General features: G+C 33.0%; 1 protein-coding gene across 1 annotated transcript in view; it reads right to left on the bottom strand.

Annotated features, from left to right (window-relative positions):
- fam110b (family with sequence similarity 110 member B) overlaps positions 1–11,807 on the bottom strand; it is a 41,841-nt gene extending 30,034 nt beyond the window's left edge. Inside the window, exon 1 of the mRNA XM_061928954.1 lies at positions 11,738–11,807. The gene's annotated coding sequence lies outside the window, so the exon portion shown is untranslated. The remainder of the gene's footprint in view (positions 1–11,737) is intronic.
- Between the last annotated feature and the right edge of the window lie 4,269 nt (positions 11,808–16,076).

The following is a 16,076-nucleotide window of genomic DNA, read 5'->3' as shown; positions in this document are numbered from 1 at the left end:
TTTTACCTTCTTTTACCAAATTTTTACTTTTTTTTTTACCTTATTCTCACCGTCTTTTAACCTTTTTTTTAACCTCCTTTTATCCTCCTTCACCTCCTTTTTTACTTTTTACCCTAATTTTCAAAACATTTTTTAACCTTTTTTTTTTTTTTTTTACCTTTTTTACTTTCTTGCATACTTTGTATCTTTTTTTAATTTAGTTTACCTTCTTTTATCTTCCTTTACCCTTTTTAAAAATGTTTATATCCAACCAATTTTATTTGACCTTTTTTACGTTTTTGCATACTTCAAACCTTCTTTTTGTTTTTACCATCTTTTACCAAATGTTAGCTCTTTTTTTTTTTTACCTTATTCTCACCTTCTTTAAACTTTTTTTTTTTCCTTATTTTATCTTCCTTTACCTACTTTTTACCTTTTACCCTGATTTTTTTTTTTACATTATTTAACCTTTTTTTTGTACCTTTTTTTAACTTTCTTTTTATTATCACATTTACATTTTTTATCCTGTAAAGAGTCTTTGAGTACACTGAAAAGCGTATGTATTATCATAAAATGTATTATTATTATTATTACTAACATTACGATAGCCCGTGTATGTATGCATGAAAACACGGCACTTCTACTTCCGGTTGAGAGCACAACAAGTGAGGGAACTCGTCCAAAGAATGGCGCCATAGCACAAACTATAAAACACATTTTCAGTGTACTTCCTTTTTTTTTTACCGTTTGTATTTTGGCTGCCAGCGAAGAAAAATCCCTTAAATTAGCCGCACCGTTTTATAGACCGCAGGGTTCAAAGTGTAGGGAAAAAGTGTGTAATTTCCGGTCACCAGCCCTGAGGTCGACTCTGACAAAGTTATTTGAAAGTACAGCAGACTGACACTGGACTTTGGGAAACAGAGAGTTTATAAATCATGCAGCACAGAAGCTGTGCCTCGTCAGCAAGCTTCCGGCTAAATCCCCGGCGTCAAATTCCAGGACTGGTCCCAGGGTGCATGACCTGGTCCGAGCGTGCAACAGGTACGGTACGAGGCACGGGAAGGGGAGTGTGTTGAAACACACACACCCACTCGCATTGCAGCCAAGATCCAATATTGGACTTCAGCCATGTACAAATCATCAAGTTCCAACACATCGTACATGACTAAAAGATAGAAGTGGATTCCCATTCAAATTGTGATTGTCACTCATCACATCTGAAATGGATTCATCACTTTCAAGAATTGATTAAAAAATACATATTTTGTGTGCCTCCTTTTAACAAGATTTACTTTTTTTTAGCCTATTTTTAAAAACCTTTTACCTTATGTTTATGTAAATGTGACCTTCTTTTAACGCATTTTTACATTTGTTTACCTCCTCTTAACTTTTTAAAACCTTTTATATTCCTTTACCTACTTTTTTACCCTTTACTCTATTTTTTTTTTTTTTACATTTTATAACCTTTTTACTTTATTGCATACTTTGTGCCTTATTTTTTTATTTTGTTTTACCTTCTTTTATCTTCCTTTATTTACTTTTCACCTTTTACCCTATTTTCTTATAATATTTAACGAATTTCTTTTTACCTTTTTCTCATATTTCGAACCTTCTTTTTACTTTGTTTTTACTTTCTTTAACCACATTTTTTTTACCTTATTCTCACCGTTTTTAATTGTTTTTTTACCTCCTTTTATCCTTTTTTACCAACTTTTTTACCTTTTACCCTAATTTTTAAAACATTTTTTAACCTTTTTTTTTTAAACCTTTTTACTTTCTTGCATACTTTGTATCTTATTTTTTTAATTTAGTTTTTACCTTCTTTTATCTTCTTTTTACCCTTTTAAAAAAATATATCTAACCAATTTTATTGTACCTTTTATACGTTTTTGCATACTTCAAACCTTGTTTTTTACCTTCTTTTACCAAATGTTAGCTCTTTATTACCTTATTCTCACCTTCTTTTTACCTTCTTTTAACTTTTTTTTTTTTACCTTATTCTATCTTCCTTTACCTACTTTTTACCTTTTACCCTTATTTTTACATAATTTAACTTATTTTTTTTTGTACATTATTTTTACTTTCTTTTTACCATGCTTTTTTACTTTATTCTTGCATTATTTATTTTTACCTTCTTTTTACTTTGTGTTTTTACCTTCTTGTATCTCCCTTTACCTATTTGTTTACCTTCATTGTACCTTGGTCACCTATTTTGTATTTTCTTTACCGTCTTTTTACCTTTAATTTTTTTTTTACTATATTATTTCTTTATTTGTGTACTTTTACCTTCTTTTACAACCTTTTAACTTTTTTCCTTCTTTTATCTTATTGTACATTCTTTTACCTTATTCTTACCTTCTTTGTATGTATTTTTTTTACCTCGTTTTTACCTACTTTTTACATACTCTTGACCTTATTTTACCTCTTTTTAACTTGTTTTCCTGTAATTGATCTTCTTCTACCTCCTTGTTTTACCTTGTACATTATTTTACCTTCTTCACATGTACATTTCCAATATACAAATATACTGTATAGTTTTATACTAACGAATAGTTTTTTTTATTGGAATAATCGTTTATTTACTCGCAGAAAATTGTTTTTATACTTCTGAATCGTTGGTTTTACTTTATACTTGCAAATAGTTATGCATGAGTGAAAATATTTGTGTGTTTGTGAAGATTTGGCAGTAATTTCACTCCATAGAAATAAAAATGTTTTTACTCACCATTTGTAAGTAAGAAAACGATTTTCTTAAAATTAAAAAAAATTATGATTCGCAATAAAAAAAAATTAAAATATTAAATTCAAAAACATTCACAAATATGAAAACAATTTTCTTAAAGGTAAAATTCCACCCTTATTTGATCTATTTTTTTTACATGTGAATCGCGCGTGAGTAAAAACGTTTTTGTGCGTTTTGGCGTAATTTCACTTTATGATTAATTATCGATATCGTCCGATACAAAACACGTATATCGTGATACAGATTTTAGCCATATTGCCCATCTTCTTATGTAAAGTCTAAAATGTGACAAATAACACTGTTATGTATTATTTTTTCTTGCAGAAAATTAGTTTTATGTTTCCGAATGTTCTTTTTTACTTGCAGAAATTTATTTTTGTGTGTTTGTGAAGATTTGACAGTAATTTCACTCCATAGAAATAAAAATGTTTTTACTCACCATTTGCAAGTAAGAAAACGATTTTCTTAAAAAAATTTAAAAAAAAAGGTTCGCAATAAAAAACAAAACAAAAAATATTCCATTCAAAAATGTTCACAAATATGAAAACTATTTTCTTAAAGGTAACATTTTCTTTAAAATTCCACCCTTCGTGCGTGAGTGAACACGTTTTTATGCGTTTTGGTGTAATTTCACTTTATAATTAGTTATCGATATCGTCCGATACAAAACACGTATATCGTGATACAGATTTTAGCCCAGATTCTTATGTAAAGTGTAAAATGTGACCGACACGAAAATTAAGGCAAACATTTGGCGACAATTTTCCCCGAAAACCGAATGCTACGAAAAGTAGGGCTTGCAAAAAACCGATTTATTTTTTATTGCGGAAAATTAGTTTTATGTTTCCGAATGTTCTTTTTTACTTGCAGAAATTTATTTTTATACTAACAAATAGTTTTTTTAATTGGAATAATTGTTTATTTACTCGCAGAAAATTGTTTTGATACTTCTGCATTGTTAGTTTTACTTTATACTTGCAAATAGTTATGCAAAAATAAATAAAAATAAAAAGTATTCTCACCTACACAAAAACCGAGGCAAACTTTTGGGGACAATTTTCCAAGTAAGAAAACGATTTTCTTAAAAATTACAAAAAATGGTTCGCAATAAAATTTTTTTAAAAAAAAACATTCCATTCAAAAACGTTCACAAATATGACAACAATTTTCTTAAAGGTAAAATTTTCTTAAAAATTCCACCTTTATTTTAATTATTTTTTACCTGTTAATTTATGCGTGAGTAAAAACGTTTTTGTGTGTTATGGCGTAATTTCACTATATGATTAACTATCGATATCGTCCGATACAAAACACGTATATCGTGATACACATTTTAGCCCAGATTCTTATGTGAAGTCTAAAATGTGACCGACACAAAAACCGAAGCAAACTTTTGGCGACAATTTTCCCCCGAAAACCGAATCCTATGAAAAGTATTGCGTACGAAAAACCGATGTATTAATTTTTTTTTGCAGGAAATTAGTTTTATGTTTCCGAATGTTCTTTTTTACTTGCAAAAATTTATTTTTATACTAACAAATATTTTTTTTAATTTGAATAATCATTTATTTACTCGCAGAAAATTGTTTTTATACATCTGCATCTTTAGTTTTACTTTATACTTGCAAATAGTTATGCAAAAATAAATAAAAATAAAAATTATTTGCAATAAAAAATAAAAAATAAATTCAATTAAAAATCATTCACAAATATGAGAACAATTTTCTTGAAGGTAAAATGTTCTTAAAAATTCCACCCTTATTTTAATTATTTTTTTTTACCTGTGAATTGTGCGTGAGTAAACACGTTTTTGTGCGTTTTGGCATAATTTCACTTTATAATTAATTATCGATATCGTCCGATACAAAACACGTATATCATGATACAGATTTTAGCCCAGATTCTTATGTAAAGTCTAAAATGTGACAAGGAATCTTGTTCTCACCTACACGAAAACCGAGGCAAACTTTTGGCGACAATTTTTCCCCGAAAACCGAATCCTACGAAAAGTAGGGCGTACGAAAAACCGATGTATTAATTTTTTTTGCAGGAAATTAGTTTTATGTTTACGAATGTTCTTTTTTACTTGCAGAAATGTATTTTTATGCTAACAAATATTTTTTTTTAATTGGAATAATCGTTTATTTACTCGCAGAAAATTGTTTTTATACTTCTGTATCATTTGTTTTACTTTATACTTGCAAAAATAAATAAATAAATAAATAAAAATTATTCGCAATCAAAAATCAAAAATCAATTCAATTAAAAATCATTCACAAATATGAGAACAATTTTCTTAAAGGTAAAATTTTCTTAAAAATTCCACCCTTATTTTAATTATTTTTTTTACCTGTGAATCATGCGTGAGTAAAAAACGTTTTTATGCGTTCTGGTGTAATTTCACTTTATAATTAATTATCTATATATCGTCCGATACAAAACACGTATATCGTGATACAGATTTTAGCCCAGATTCTTATGTAAAGTCTAAAATGTGACAAGGAATCTTGTTCTCACCTACACAAAAACCGAGGCAAACTTTTGGCGACAATTTTTCCCCGAAAACCAAATGCTACAAAAAGTAGGGCGTGCGAAAAACCGATGTATTATTTTTAATTGCGGAAAATTAGTTTTATGTTTACGAATGTTCTTTTTTACTTGCAAAAATTTATTTTTATACTAACAAATATTTTTTTAAATTTGAATAATCATTTATTTACTCGCAGAAAATTGTTTTTATACATCTGCATCGTTTGTTTTACTTTATACTTGCAAATAGTTATGCAAAAATAAATAAAAATAAAAATTATTTGCAATAAAAAATAAAAAATAAATTCAATTAAAAAATCATTCACAACTTTGAGAACAATTTTCTTAAAGGTAAAATTTTCTTAAAAATTCCACCCTTATTTTAATTGTTTTTTACCTGTGAATTGTACGTGAATAAAAACTTAATTGTGCGTTTTGGCGTAATTTCACTTGATAATTAATTATCGATATCGTCCGATACAAAACACGTATATCGTGATACAGATTTTAGCCCAGATTCTTATGTAAAGTCTAAAATGTGACAACCGAGGCAAAGTTTTGGCGACAATTTTTCCCCGAAAACCGAACGCTACGAAAAGTAGGGCGTGCGAAAAAACCATGTATTATTTTTTATTGCGGAAAATTAGTTTTATGTTTACGAATGTTCTTTTTTACTTGCAAAAATTTATTTTTATACTAACAAATACGTTTTTTTTATTGGAATAATCGTTTATTTACTCGCAGAAATGTGTTTTTATACTTCTGAATCGTTTGTTTTACTTTATACTTGCAAATAGTTATGCAAACAAAATAAAAATAACAATTATTCGCAATAAAAAATAAATTCAATTAAAAATCATTCACAAATATGAGAAAAATTTTCTTAAAGGTAAAATCTCTTAAAAATTCCACCCTTATTTTAATAATTTTTTAGCTGTGAATCGTGCGTGAGTAAAAACTTTTTTGTGCGTTTTGGTGTAATTTCACTTTATAATTAATTATCTATATATCGTTCGATACAAAACACGTATATCGTGATACAGATTTTAGCCCAGATTCTTATGTGAAGTCTAAAATGTGACCGACACAAAAACCGAAGCAAACTTTTGGCGACAATTTTTCCCCGAAAACCGAATCCTACGAAAAGTAGGGCGTACGAAAAACCGATGTATTAAGTTTTTTTGCAGGAAATTAGTTTTATGTTTGCGAATGTTCTTTTTTACTTGCAGAAATTTATTTTTATGCTAACAAATATTTTTTTTAAATTGGAATAATCGTTTATTTACTTGCAGAAAATTGTTTTTATACTTCTGCATCATTTGTTTTACTTTATACTTGCAAAAATAAATAAATAAATAAATAAAAATTATTCGCAATAAAAAATGAAAAATCAATTCAATTAAAAATCATTCACAAATATGAGAACAATTTTCTTGAAGGTAAAATGTTCTTAAAAATTCCACCCTTATTTTAATTATTTTTTTTACCTGTGAATTGTGCGTGAGTAAACACGTTTTTGTGCGTTTTGGCATAATTTCACTTTATAATTAATTATCGATATCGTCCGATACAAAACTCGTATATCGTGATACAGATTTTAGCCCAGATTCTTATGTAAAGTCTAAAATGTGACAAGGAATCTTGTTCTCACCTACACAAAAACCGAAGCAAACTTTTGGCGACAATTTTTCCCCGAAAACCAAATGCTATGAAAAGTAGGGCGTGCGAAAAACCGATGTATTATTTTATATTGCGGAAAATTAGTTTTATGTTTACGAATGTTCTTTTTTACTTGCAAAAATTTATTTTTATACTAACGAATATTTTTTTAAATTTGAATAATCGTTTATTTACTCGCAGAAATGTGTTTTTATACTTCTGAATCGTTTGTTTTACTTTATACTTGCAAATAGTTATGCAAACAAAATAAAAATAACAATTATTCGCAATAAAAAATAAATTCAATTAAAAATCATTCACAAATATGAGAACAATTTTCTTAAAGGTAAAATGTCTTAAAAATTCCACCCTTATTTTAATTATTTTTTACCTGTGAATCGTGCGTGAGTAAAAACTTTTTTGTGCGTTTTGGTGTAATTTCACTTTATAATTAATTATCGATATCGTCCGATACAAAACACGTATATCGTGATACAGATTTTAGCCCAGATTCTTATGTGAAGTCTAAAATGTGACCGACACAAAAACCGAAGCAAACTTTTGGCGACAATTTTTCCCCGAAAACCGAATCCTATGAAAAGTAGGGCGTACGAAAAACCGATGTATTAATTTTTTTTTGCAGGAAATTAGTTTTATATTTCCGAATGTTCTTTTTTACTTGCAGAAATGTATTTTTATGCTAACAAATATTTTTTTTTAATTTGAATAATCGTTTATTTACTCGCAGAAAATTGTTTTTATACATCTGCATCGTTTGTTTTACTTTATACTTGCAAAAAAAAAAAAAAAAAAAATTATTCGCAATAAAAAATCAAAAATCAATTCAATTAAAAATCATTCACAAATATGAAAACAATTTTCTTAAAGGTAAAATTTTCTTAAAAATTCCACCCTTATTTTAATTATTTTTTTACCTGTGAATCATGCGTGAGTAAAAAACGTTTTTATGCGTTCTGGCGTAATTTCACTTTATAATTAATTATCTATATATCGTCCGATACAAAACACGTATATCGTGATACAGATTTTAGCCCAGATTCTTATGTAAAGTCTAAAATGTGACAACCGAGGCAAAGTTTTGGCGACAATTTTTCCCCGAAAACCAAATGCTATGAAAAGTAGGGCGTGCGAAAAACCGATGTATTATTTTATATTGCGGAAAATTAGTTTTATGTTTACGAATGTTCTTTTTTACTTGCAAAAATTTATTTTTATACTAACAAATATTTTTTTTAATTTGAATAATCATTTATTTACTCGCAGAAAATTGTTTTTATACATCTGCATCTTTTGTTTTACTTTATACTTGCAAAAATAAATAAATAAAAATTATTCGCAATAAAAAATCAAAAATCGATTCAATTAAAAATCATTCACAAATATGAGAACAATTTTCTTAAAGGTAAAATTTTCTTAAAAATTCCACCCTTATTTTAATTATTTTTTACCTGTGAATTGTGCGTGAGTAAAAACGTTTTTGTGCGTTTTGGCATAATTTCACTTTATAATTAATTATCGATATCGTCCGATACAAAACACGTATATCGTGATACAGATTTTAGCCCAGATTCTTATATAAAGTCTAAAATGTGACAAGGAATCTTGTTTTCACCTACACAAAAACCGAGGCAAACTTTTGGCGACAATTTTTCCCCGAAAACCAAATGCTTCGAAAAGTAGGGCGTGCGAAAAACCGATGTATTATTTTATATTGCGGAAAATTAGTTTTATGTTTACGAATGTTCTTTTTTACTTGCAAAAATTTATTTTTATACTAACGAATATTTTTTTTAATTTGAATAATCGTTTATTTACTCGCAGAAATGTGTTTTTATACTTCTGAATCGTTTGTTTTACTTTATACTTGCAAATAGTTATGCAAACAAAATAAAAATAACAATTATTCGCAATAAAAAATAAATTCAATTAAAAATCATTCACAAATATGAGAACAATTTTCTTAAAGGTAAAATGTCTTAAAAATTCCACCTTTATTTTAATTATTTTTTACCTGTGAATCGTGCGTGAGTAAAAACGTTTTTGTGCGTTTTGGTGTAATTTCACTTTATAATTAGTCATCGATATCGTCCGATACAAAACACGTATATCGTGATACAGATTTTAGCCCAGATTCTTATGTAAAGTCTAAAATGTGACCGACACGAAAACCGAGGCAAATTTTTAGCGACAATTTTTCCCCAAAAACCGAATCCTACGAAAAGTAGGGCGTGCGAAAAAAACGATGTATTATTTTTTCTTGCAGAAAATTAGTTTTATGTTTCCGAATGTTCTTTTTCACTTGCAGAAATTTATTTTTGCGTGTTTGTGGAGATTTGGCAGTAATTTCACTCCATAGAAATAAAAATGTTTTTACTCACCATTTGCAGGTATGAAAACGATTTTCTTAAAAATAAAAAAAAAATGGTTCGCAATTAAAAAAAATATATACATATATTCCATTCAAAAACATTCACAAATATGAAAACAATTTTCTTAAAAATTCCACCCTTATTTTAATTATTTTTTACCTGTGAATCGTGCGTGAGTAAAAACGTTTTTGTGCATTTTGGCGTAATTTCACTTTATAATTAATTATCTATATATCGTTCGATACAAAACACGTATATCGTGATACAGATTTTAGCCCAGATTCTTATGTGAAGTCCAAAATGTGACCGACACAAAAACCGAAGCAAACTTTTGGCGACAATTTTTCCCCGAAAACCGAATCCTACGAAAAGTAGGGCGTACGAAAAACCGATGTATTAATTTTTTTTGTAGGAAATTAGTTTTATGTTTCCGAAAGTTCTTTTTTTATTGCAGAAATTTATTTTATGCTAACAAATTATTTTTTTTATTGGAATAATCGTTTTATTTTTTTGCAGAAAATTGTTTTTATACTTCTGCATCATTTGTTTTACTTTATACTTGCAAAAATAAATAAATAAAAATTATTCGCAATAAAAAATGAAAAATCAATTCAATTAAAAATCATTCACAAATATGAGAACAATTTTCTTAAAGGTAAAATTTTCTTAAAAATTCCACCCTTATTTTAATTATTTTTTTTACCTGTGAATCATGCGTGATTAAAAAACGTTTTTATGCGTTCTGGCGTAATTTCACTTTATAATTAATTATCTATATATCGTTCGATACAAAACACATATATCGTGATACAGATTTTAGCCCAGATTCTTATGTAAAGTCTAAAATGTGACAAGGAATCTTGTTCTCACCTACACAAAAACCGAGGCAAACTTTTGGCGACAATTTTTCCCCGAAAACCAAATGCTATGAAAAATAGGGCGTGCGAAAAACCGATGTATTATTTTATATTGCGGAAAATTAGTTTTATGTTTACGAATGTTCTTTTTTACTAGCAAAAATAAATTTTTATACTAACGAATATTTTTTTTAATTTGAATAATCGTTTATTTACTCGCAGAAATGTGTTTTTATACTTCTGAATCGTTTGTTTTACTTTATACTTGCAAATAGTTATGCAAAAATAAATAAAAAATAAAAATTATTTGCAATAAAAAATAAAAAATAAATTCAATAAAAAAATCATTCACAAATATGAGAACAATTTTCTTAAAGGTAAAATTTTCTTAAAAATTCCACCCTTATTTTAATTATTTTTTACCTGTGAATTGTGCGTGAGTAAAAACGTTTTTGTGCGTTTTGGCATAATTTCACTTTATAATTAATTATCGATATCGTCCGATACAAAACACGTATATCGTGATACAGATTTTAGCCGAGGATCTTATGTAAAGTCTAAAATGTGACAACCGAGGCAAAGTTTTGGCGACAATTTTTCCCCGAAAACCGAATGCTACGAAAAGTAGGGCGTGCGAAAAACCGATGTATTATTTTTTATTGCGGAAAATTTGTTTTATGTTTCCGAATGTTCTTTTTTACTTGCAAAAATTTATTTTTATACTAACGAATTTTTATTTTTATTTGAATAATCGTTTATTTACTCGCAGAAATGTGTTTTTATACTTCTGAATCGTTTGTTTTACTTTATACTTGCAAATAGTTATGCAAAAATAAATAAAAAATAAAAATTATTTGCAATAAAAAATAAAAAATAAATTCAATTAAAAATCATTCACAACTTTGAGAACAATTTTCTTAAAGGTAAAATGTTCTTAAAAATTCCACCCTTATTTTAATTATTTTTTACCTGTGAATTGTACGTGAATAAAAACTTAATTGTGCGTTTTGGCGTAATTTCACTTGATAATTAATTATCTATATATAGTTCGATACAAAACACGTATATCGTGATACAGATTTTAGCCCAGGATCTTATGTAAAGTCTAAAATGTGAAAACCGAGGCAAACTTTTGGCGACAATTTTCCCGGAAAACCCGAATCTTACGAAAAAGTAGGGCGTGCGACGAAAACCGACGTCTACTGAGTCGCTGGCTTTAACGACACAAACGCGAAACAAAAACGTCCCAATCTAAAAACCGGAAGTTGCCGCTAATAAAACCGGAAGCTGCTCGGTAGCCATTGGCAGCTGATAAATACCGATGCCGATATCACAGCACCGTCATGGATGCTCGCTAGCGGTGTGTCAAAAAGGCCTGCGAGGACACATCCGCCATCTTTAGTAGCCTAACACAAAGTAACATGTAAATAAATGAGCTAGGTGACATTTACGCGAACAATAGCTTCGTTTTTTCGACGCCGAAGTGAGAGCCCCGCGGCGTTGACCGTCAAGCGCTGCCGTCGCCGTTTGAAAGGCCGGCGTCCCGGTGAGGAGGGATTAAAGACGTTAACGGTTCTTACCGTGATGCTGCGGGGGTAACAAAGGTTGCCATCCGCTACGTCGGTGCGTCCGCTCGGCCTGACAGCATCCTGCTCCCAGCCAGCGGCGGCCTGGTCAAGCCGCTCAGCCGTAAAGCCTAAGCTTCCGCTTATGTCTTTCACAATAAAAGCACAGTGTGTCGGTTAATTCCTCGAACCATCTCTGTAAATCAACGTACGCGCTTCAATTTTTGTGTAATGAATATTAGTAATTTTAGGCTAATTCACAACCATCATGGGGTGTTAAAATGATTGAAAGTGACGTTCATTACACTTTTATTTTGAAAGCACTTCCTTTCCACCCCGTTCGTACTCATGGAAGCTTGTCAAAGCAGTGAGACAAAGTGACTAAAAATGTAAGAATTCTTCATCACTAATCCGATTACTTTGTTTTTATTCTTGTGCATAAACAAATGATTGTCTTTTATGGCCATTTTTTATTAATTCGTCACAAAGTGTGATGATACAACCCATATTTCAACATGAATGGAGCGGTCCAGTCATTAAAGGGCCAGAGTGATTCCACACAATTTGCACACAAAAAAACAAACAAATAAAAAAATTTTTTTTAATTAAAATAAAAAAATACATATTTTTTTTCATATAATGAATAACAAATGTCACAAAGTATATGTGATATCACTTTTTTTAATCAATCAGTCAAAGTTTATTTATATAGCCCTAAATCACAAGTGTCTCAAAGGGCTGCACAAGCCACAACGACATCCTCGGTTCAGATCCCACATCAGGGCAAGGAAAAACTCAACCCAGTGGGACAATGAGAAACCTTGGAGGGGACCGCAGATGTGGGGACCCCCTTGGGCGACTGGTGCAATGGACGTCAAGTGGATCTAACATAATAGTGTGAGAGTCCATTCCATAGTGGATCTAACATAATAGTGTGAGAGTCCAGTCCATAGTGGATCTAACATAATAGTGTGAGAGTCCAGTCCATAGTGGATCTAACATAATAGTGAGAGTCCAGTCCATAGTGGATCTAACATAATAGTGTGAGAGTCCAGTCCATAGTGGATCTAACATAATAGTGAGAGTCCAGTCCATAGTGGATCTAACATAATAGTGAGAGTCCAGTCCATAGTGGATCTAACATAATAGTGAGAGTCCAGTCCATAGTGGATCTAACATAATAGTGAGAGTCCAGTCCATAGTGGATCTAACATAATAGTGTGAGAGTCCAGTCCATAGTGGATCTAACATAATAGTGAGAGTCCAGTCCATAGTGGATCTAACATAATAGTGAGAGTCCAGTCCATAGTGGATCCAACATAATATTGTGAGAGTCCAGTCCATAGTGGATCTAGTTAATAGTGTAAGAATCCAGTCCATAATGGATCTAGTTAATAGTGTGAGTCCAGTCCATAGTGGATCTAGTTAATAGTGTAAGAATCCAGTTCATAATGGATCTAGTTAATAGTGTGAGAGTCCAGTCCATAGTGGATCTAACATAATAGTGTGAGAGTCCAGTCCATAGTGGATTTAGTTAATAGTGTGAGAGTCCAGTCCATAGTGGATCTAGTTAATAGTGTAAGAATCCAGTCCATAGTGGATCTAGTTAATAGTGTGATAGTAAAGTCCATAGTAGATCTAGTTAATAGTGTGAGAGTCCAGTCCATAGTGGATCTAACATAATAGTGTGAGAGTCCAGTCCATAGTGGATTTAGTTAATAGTGTGAGAGTCCAGTCCATAGTGGATCTAGTTAATAGTGTAAGAATCCAGTCCATAGTGGATCTAGTTAATAGTGTGATAGTAAACTCCATAGTAGATCTAGTTAATAGTGTGAGAGTCCAGTCCATAGTGGATCTAGTTAATAGTGTAAGAATCCAGTCCATAGTGGGACCATCAGGAGATCAACTTGAATGGAGACAAGTCAGCAGCGCAGAGACATCACCGACTGATGCACAGAGGAGTGGTCCATCCTGGGTCCAGACTTGGAACAGGTAGCGCCTCATCTGTGGTCGCCTAATAACTTCTTTGTGCAGGAGAGGGGGGGCAGAGCAGAAAAGAGACGGCAGATCAACTGGTCTAAAAGGGGGTCTTTCTAAAGGCTAGTGTACATACTCAGGTAGCATCTGTAACTGTTACCGGTAGAGCATTCCAGAGTACCGTAGATGGTTCTGAGGTGGTCGGCCCGCGTCGGCGGAATCGACATTGGTTTGTCTTCTCCAACCACCTCGCATAGGCTCGTCGTGGGTTTAAGGACCTTGTCAGGTTCACGGAGGAAACCGGATCAAGCCCCAGGGTGAATTCTGTCCCAAGAAGTGAGTTTTCACCGGTTTTAAAGATCCATAACTTTCTTATTATTTACCACAGGACAACGTTACTTATATCGCTGGAATCTTCTTTACAAGACCTGTCTGGTTATACTGGTTTCATGTCAATCAAATATTTTACTCAAAAACCTAGTAATAACTTTCATAACTTTTATGGACAGAATTTCTAGGCGCAGTCAAGGCGTTGAGGGGATCCGGTTTGGTGGCTGCAGGATTAGGTCTCCGCTTTTTGCAGATGATGTGGTCCTGATGGCTTCATCTGGCCAGGATCTCCAGCTCTCACTGGATCGGTTCGCAGCCGAGTGTGAAGCCACTGGGATGGGAATCAGCACCTCCAAGTCCGAGTCCATGGTTCTCGCCCGGACAAGGGTGGAGTGCCATCTCCGGGTTGGGGAGGAGATCTTGCCTCAAGTGGAGGAGTTCAAGTACCTTGGAGTCTTGTTCACGAGTGAGGGAAGAGTGGATTGTGAGATCGACAGGCGGATCGGTGCGGCGTCTTCAGTAATGCGGACGCTGTATCGATCCGTTGTGGTGAAGGAGGAGCTCAGCCGGAAGGCAAAGCTCTCAATTTACCGGTCGATCTATGTTCCCATCCTCACCTACGGTCATGGTCTTTGGGTTATGACCAAAAGGACAAGATCACGGGTACAAGCGGCCCAAATGAGTTTCCTCCGCCGGGTGCCGGGTCTCTCCCTTAGAGATAGGGTGAAAAGCTCTGTCATCCGGGGGGAGCTCAAAGTAAAGCCGCTGCTCCTCCACATCGAGAGGAGCCAGATGAGGTGGTCGGCCTGCGTCGGCGGAATCGACATTGGTTTGTCTTCTCCTACCACCTCGCATAGGCTCGTCGTGGGTTTAAGGACCTTGTCAGGTTCACGGAGGAAACCGGATCAAGCCCCAGGGTGAATTCTGTCCCAAGAAGTGAGTTTTCACCGGTTTTAAAGATCCATAACTTTCTTATTATTTTCCACAGGACAACGTTACTTATATCGCTGGAATCTTCTTTACAAGACCTGTCTGGTTATACTGGTTTCATGTCAATCAAATATTTTACTCAAAAACCTAGTAATAACTTTCATTACTTTTATGGACAGAATTTCTAGGCGCAGTCAAGGCGTTGAGGGGATCCGGTTTGGTGGCTGCAGGATTAGGTCTCTGCTTTTTGCAGATGATGTGGTCCTGATGGCTTCATCTGGCCAGGATCTTCAGCTCTCACTGGATCGGTTCGCAGTCGAGTGTGAAGCCACTGGGATGGGAATCAGCACCTCCAAGTCCGAGTCCATGGTTCTCGCCCGGACAAGGGTGGAGTGCCATCACCGGGTTGAGGAGGAGATCTTGCCCCAAGTGGAGGAGTTCAAGTACCTCGGAGTCTTGTTCACGAGTGAGGGAAGAGTGGATGGTGAGATCGACAGGCGGATCGGTGCGGCGTCTTCAGTAATGCGGACGCTGTATCGATCCATTGTGGTGAAGAAGGAGCTGAGCCGGAAGGCAAAGCTTTCAATTTACCGGTCGATCTACGTTCCCATCCTCACCTACGGTCATGGTCTTTGGGTTATGACCGAAAGGACAAGATCACGGGTACAAGCGGCCCAAAGGAGTTTCCTCCGCCGGGTGGCGGGTCTCTCCCTTAGAGATAGGGTGAGAAGCTCTGTCATCCGCGAGGAGCTCAAAGTAAAGCCGCTGCTCCTCCACATGGAGAGGAGCCAGATGAGGTGGTCGGCCTGCGTCGGCGGAATCGGCATTGGTTTGTCTTCTCCTACCACCTCGCATAGGCTCGTCGTGGGTTTAAGGACCTTGTCAGGTTCACGGAGGAAACCGGATCAAGCCCCAGGGTGAATTCTGTCACAAGAAGTGAGTTTTCACCGGTTTTAAAGATCCATAACTTTCTTATTATTTACCACAGGACAACGTTACTTATATCGCTGGAATCGTCTTTCCAAGACCTGTCTGGTTATACTGGTTTCATGTCAATCAAATATTTTACTCAAAAACCTAGTAATAACTTTCATAACTTTTATGGACAGAATTTCTA

Source organism: Nerophis lumbriciformis, linkage group LG33 (genome assembly GCF_033978685.3).
Source record: "Nerophis lumbriciformis linkage group LG33, RoL_Nlum_v2.1, whole genome shotgun sequence".
Lineage (NCBI taxonomy): Eukaryota > Metazoa > Chordata > Actinopteri > Syngnathiformes > Syngnathidae > Nerophis > Nerophis lumbriciformis.
This window is presented reverse-complemented; position numbering and strand designations above follow the sequence as displayed.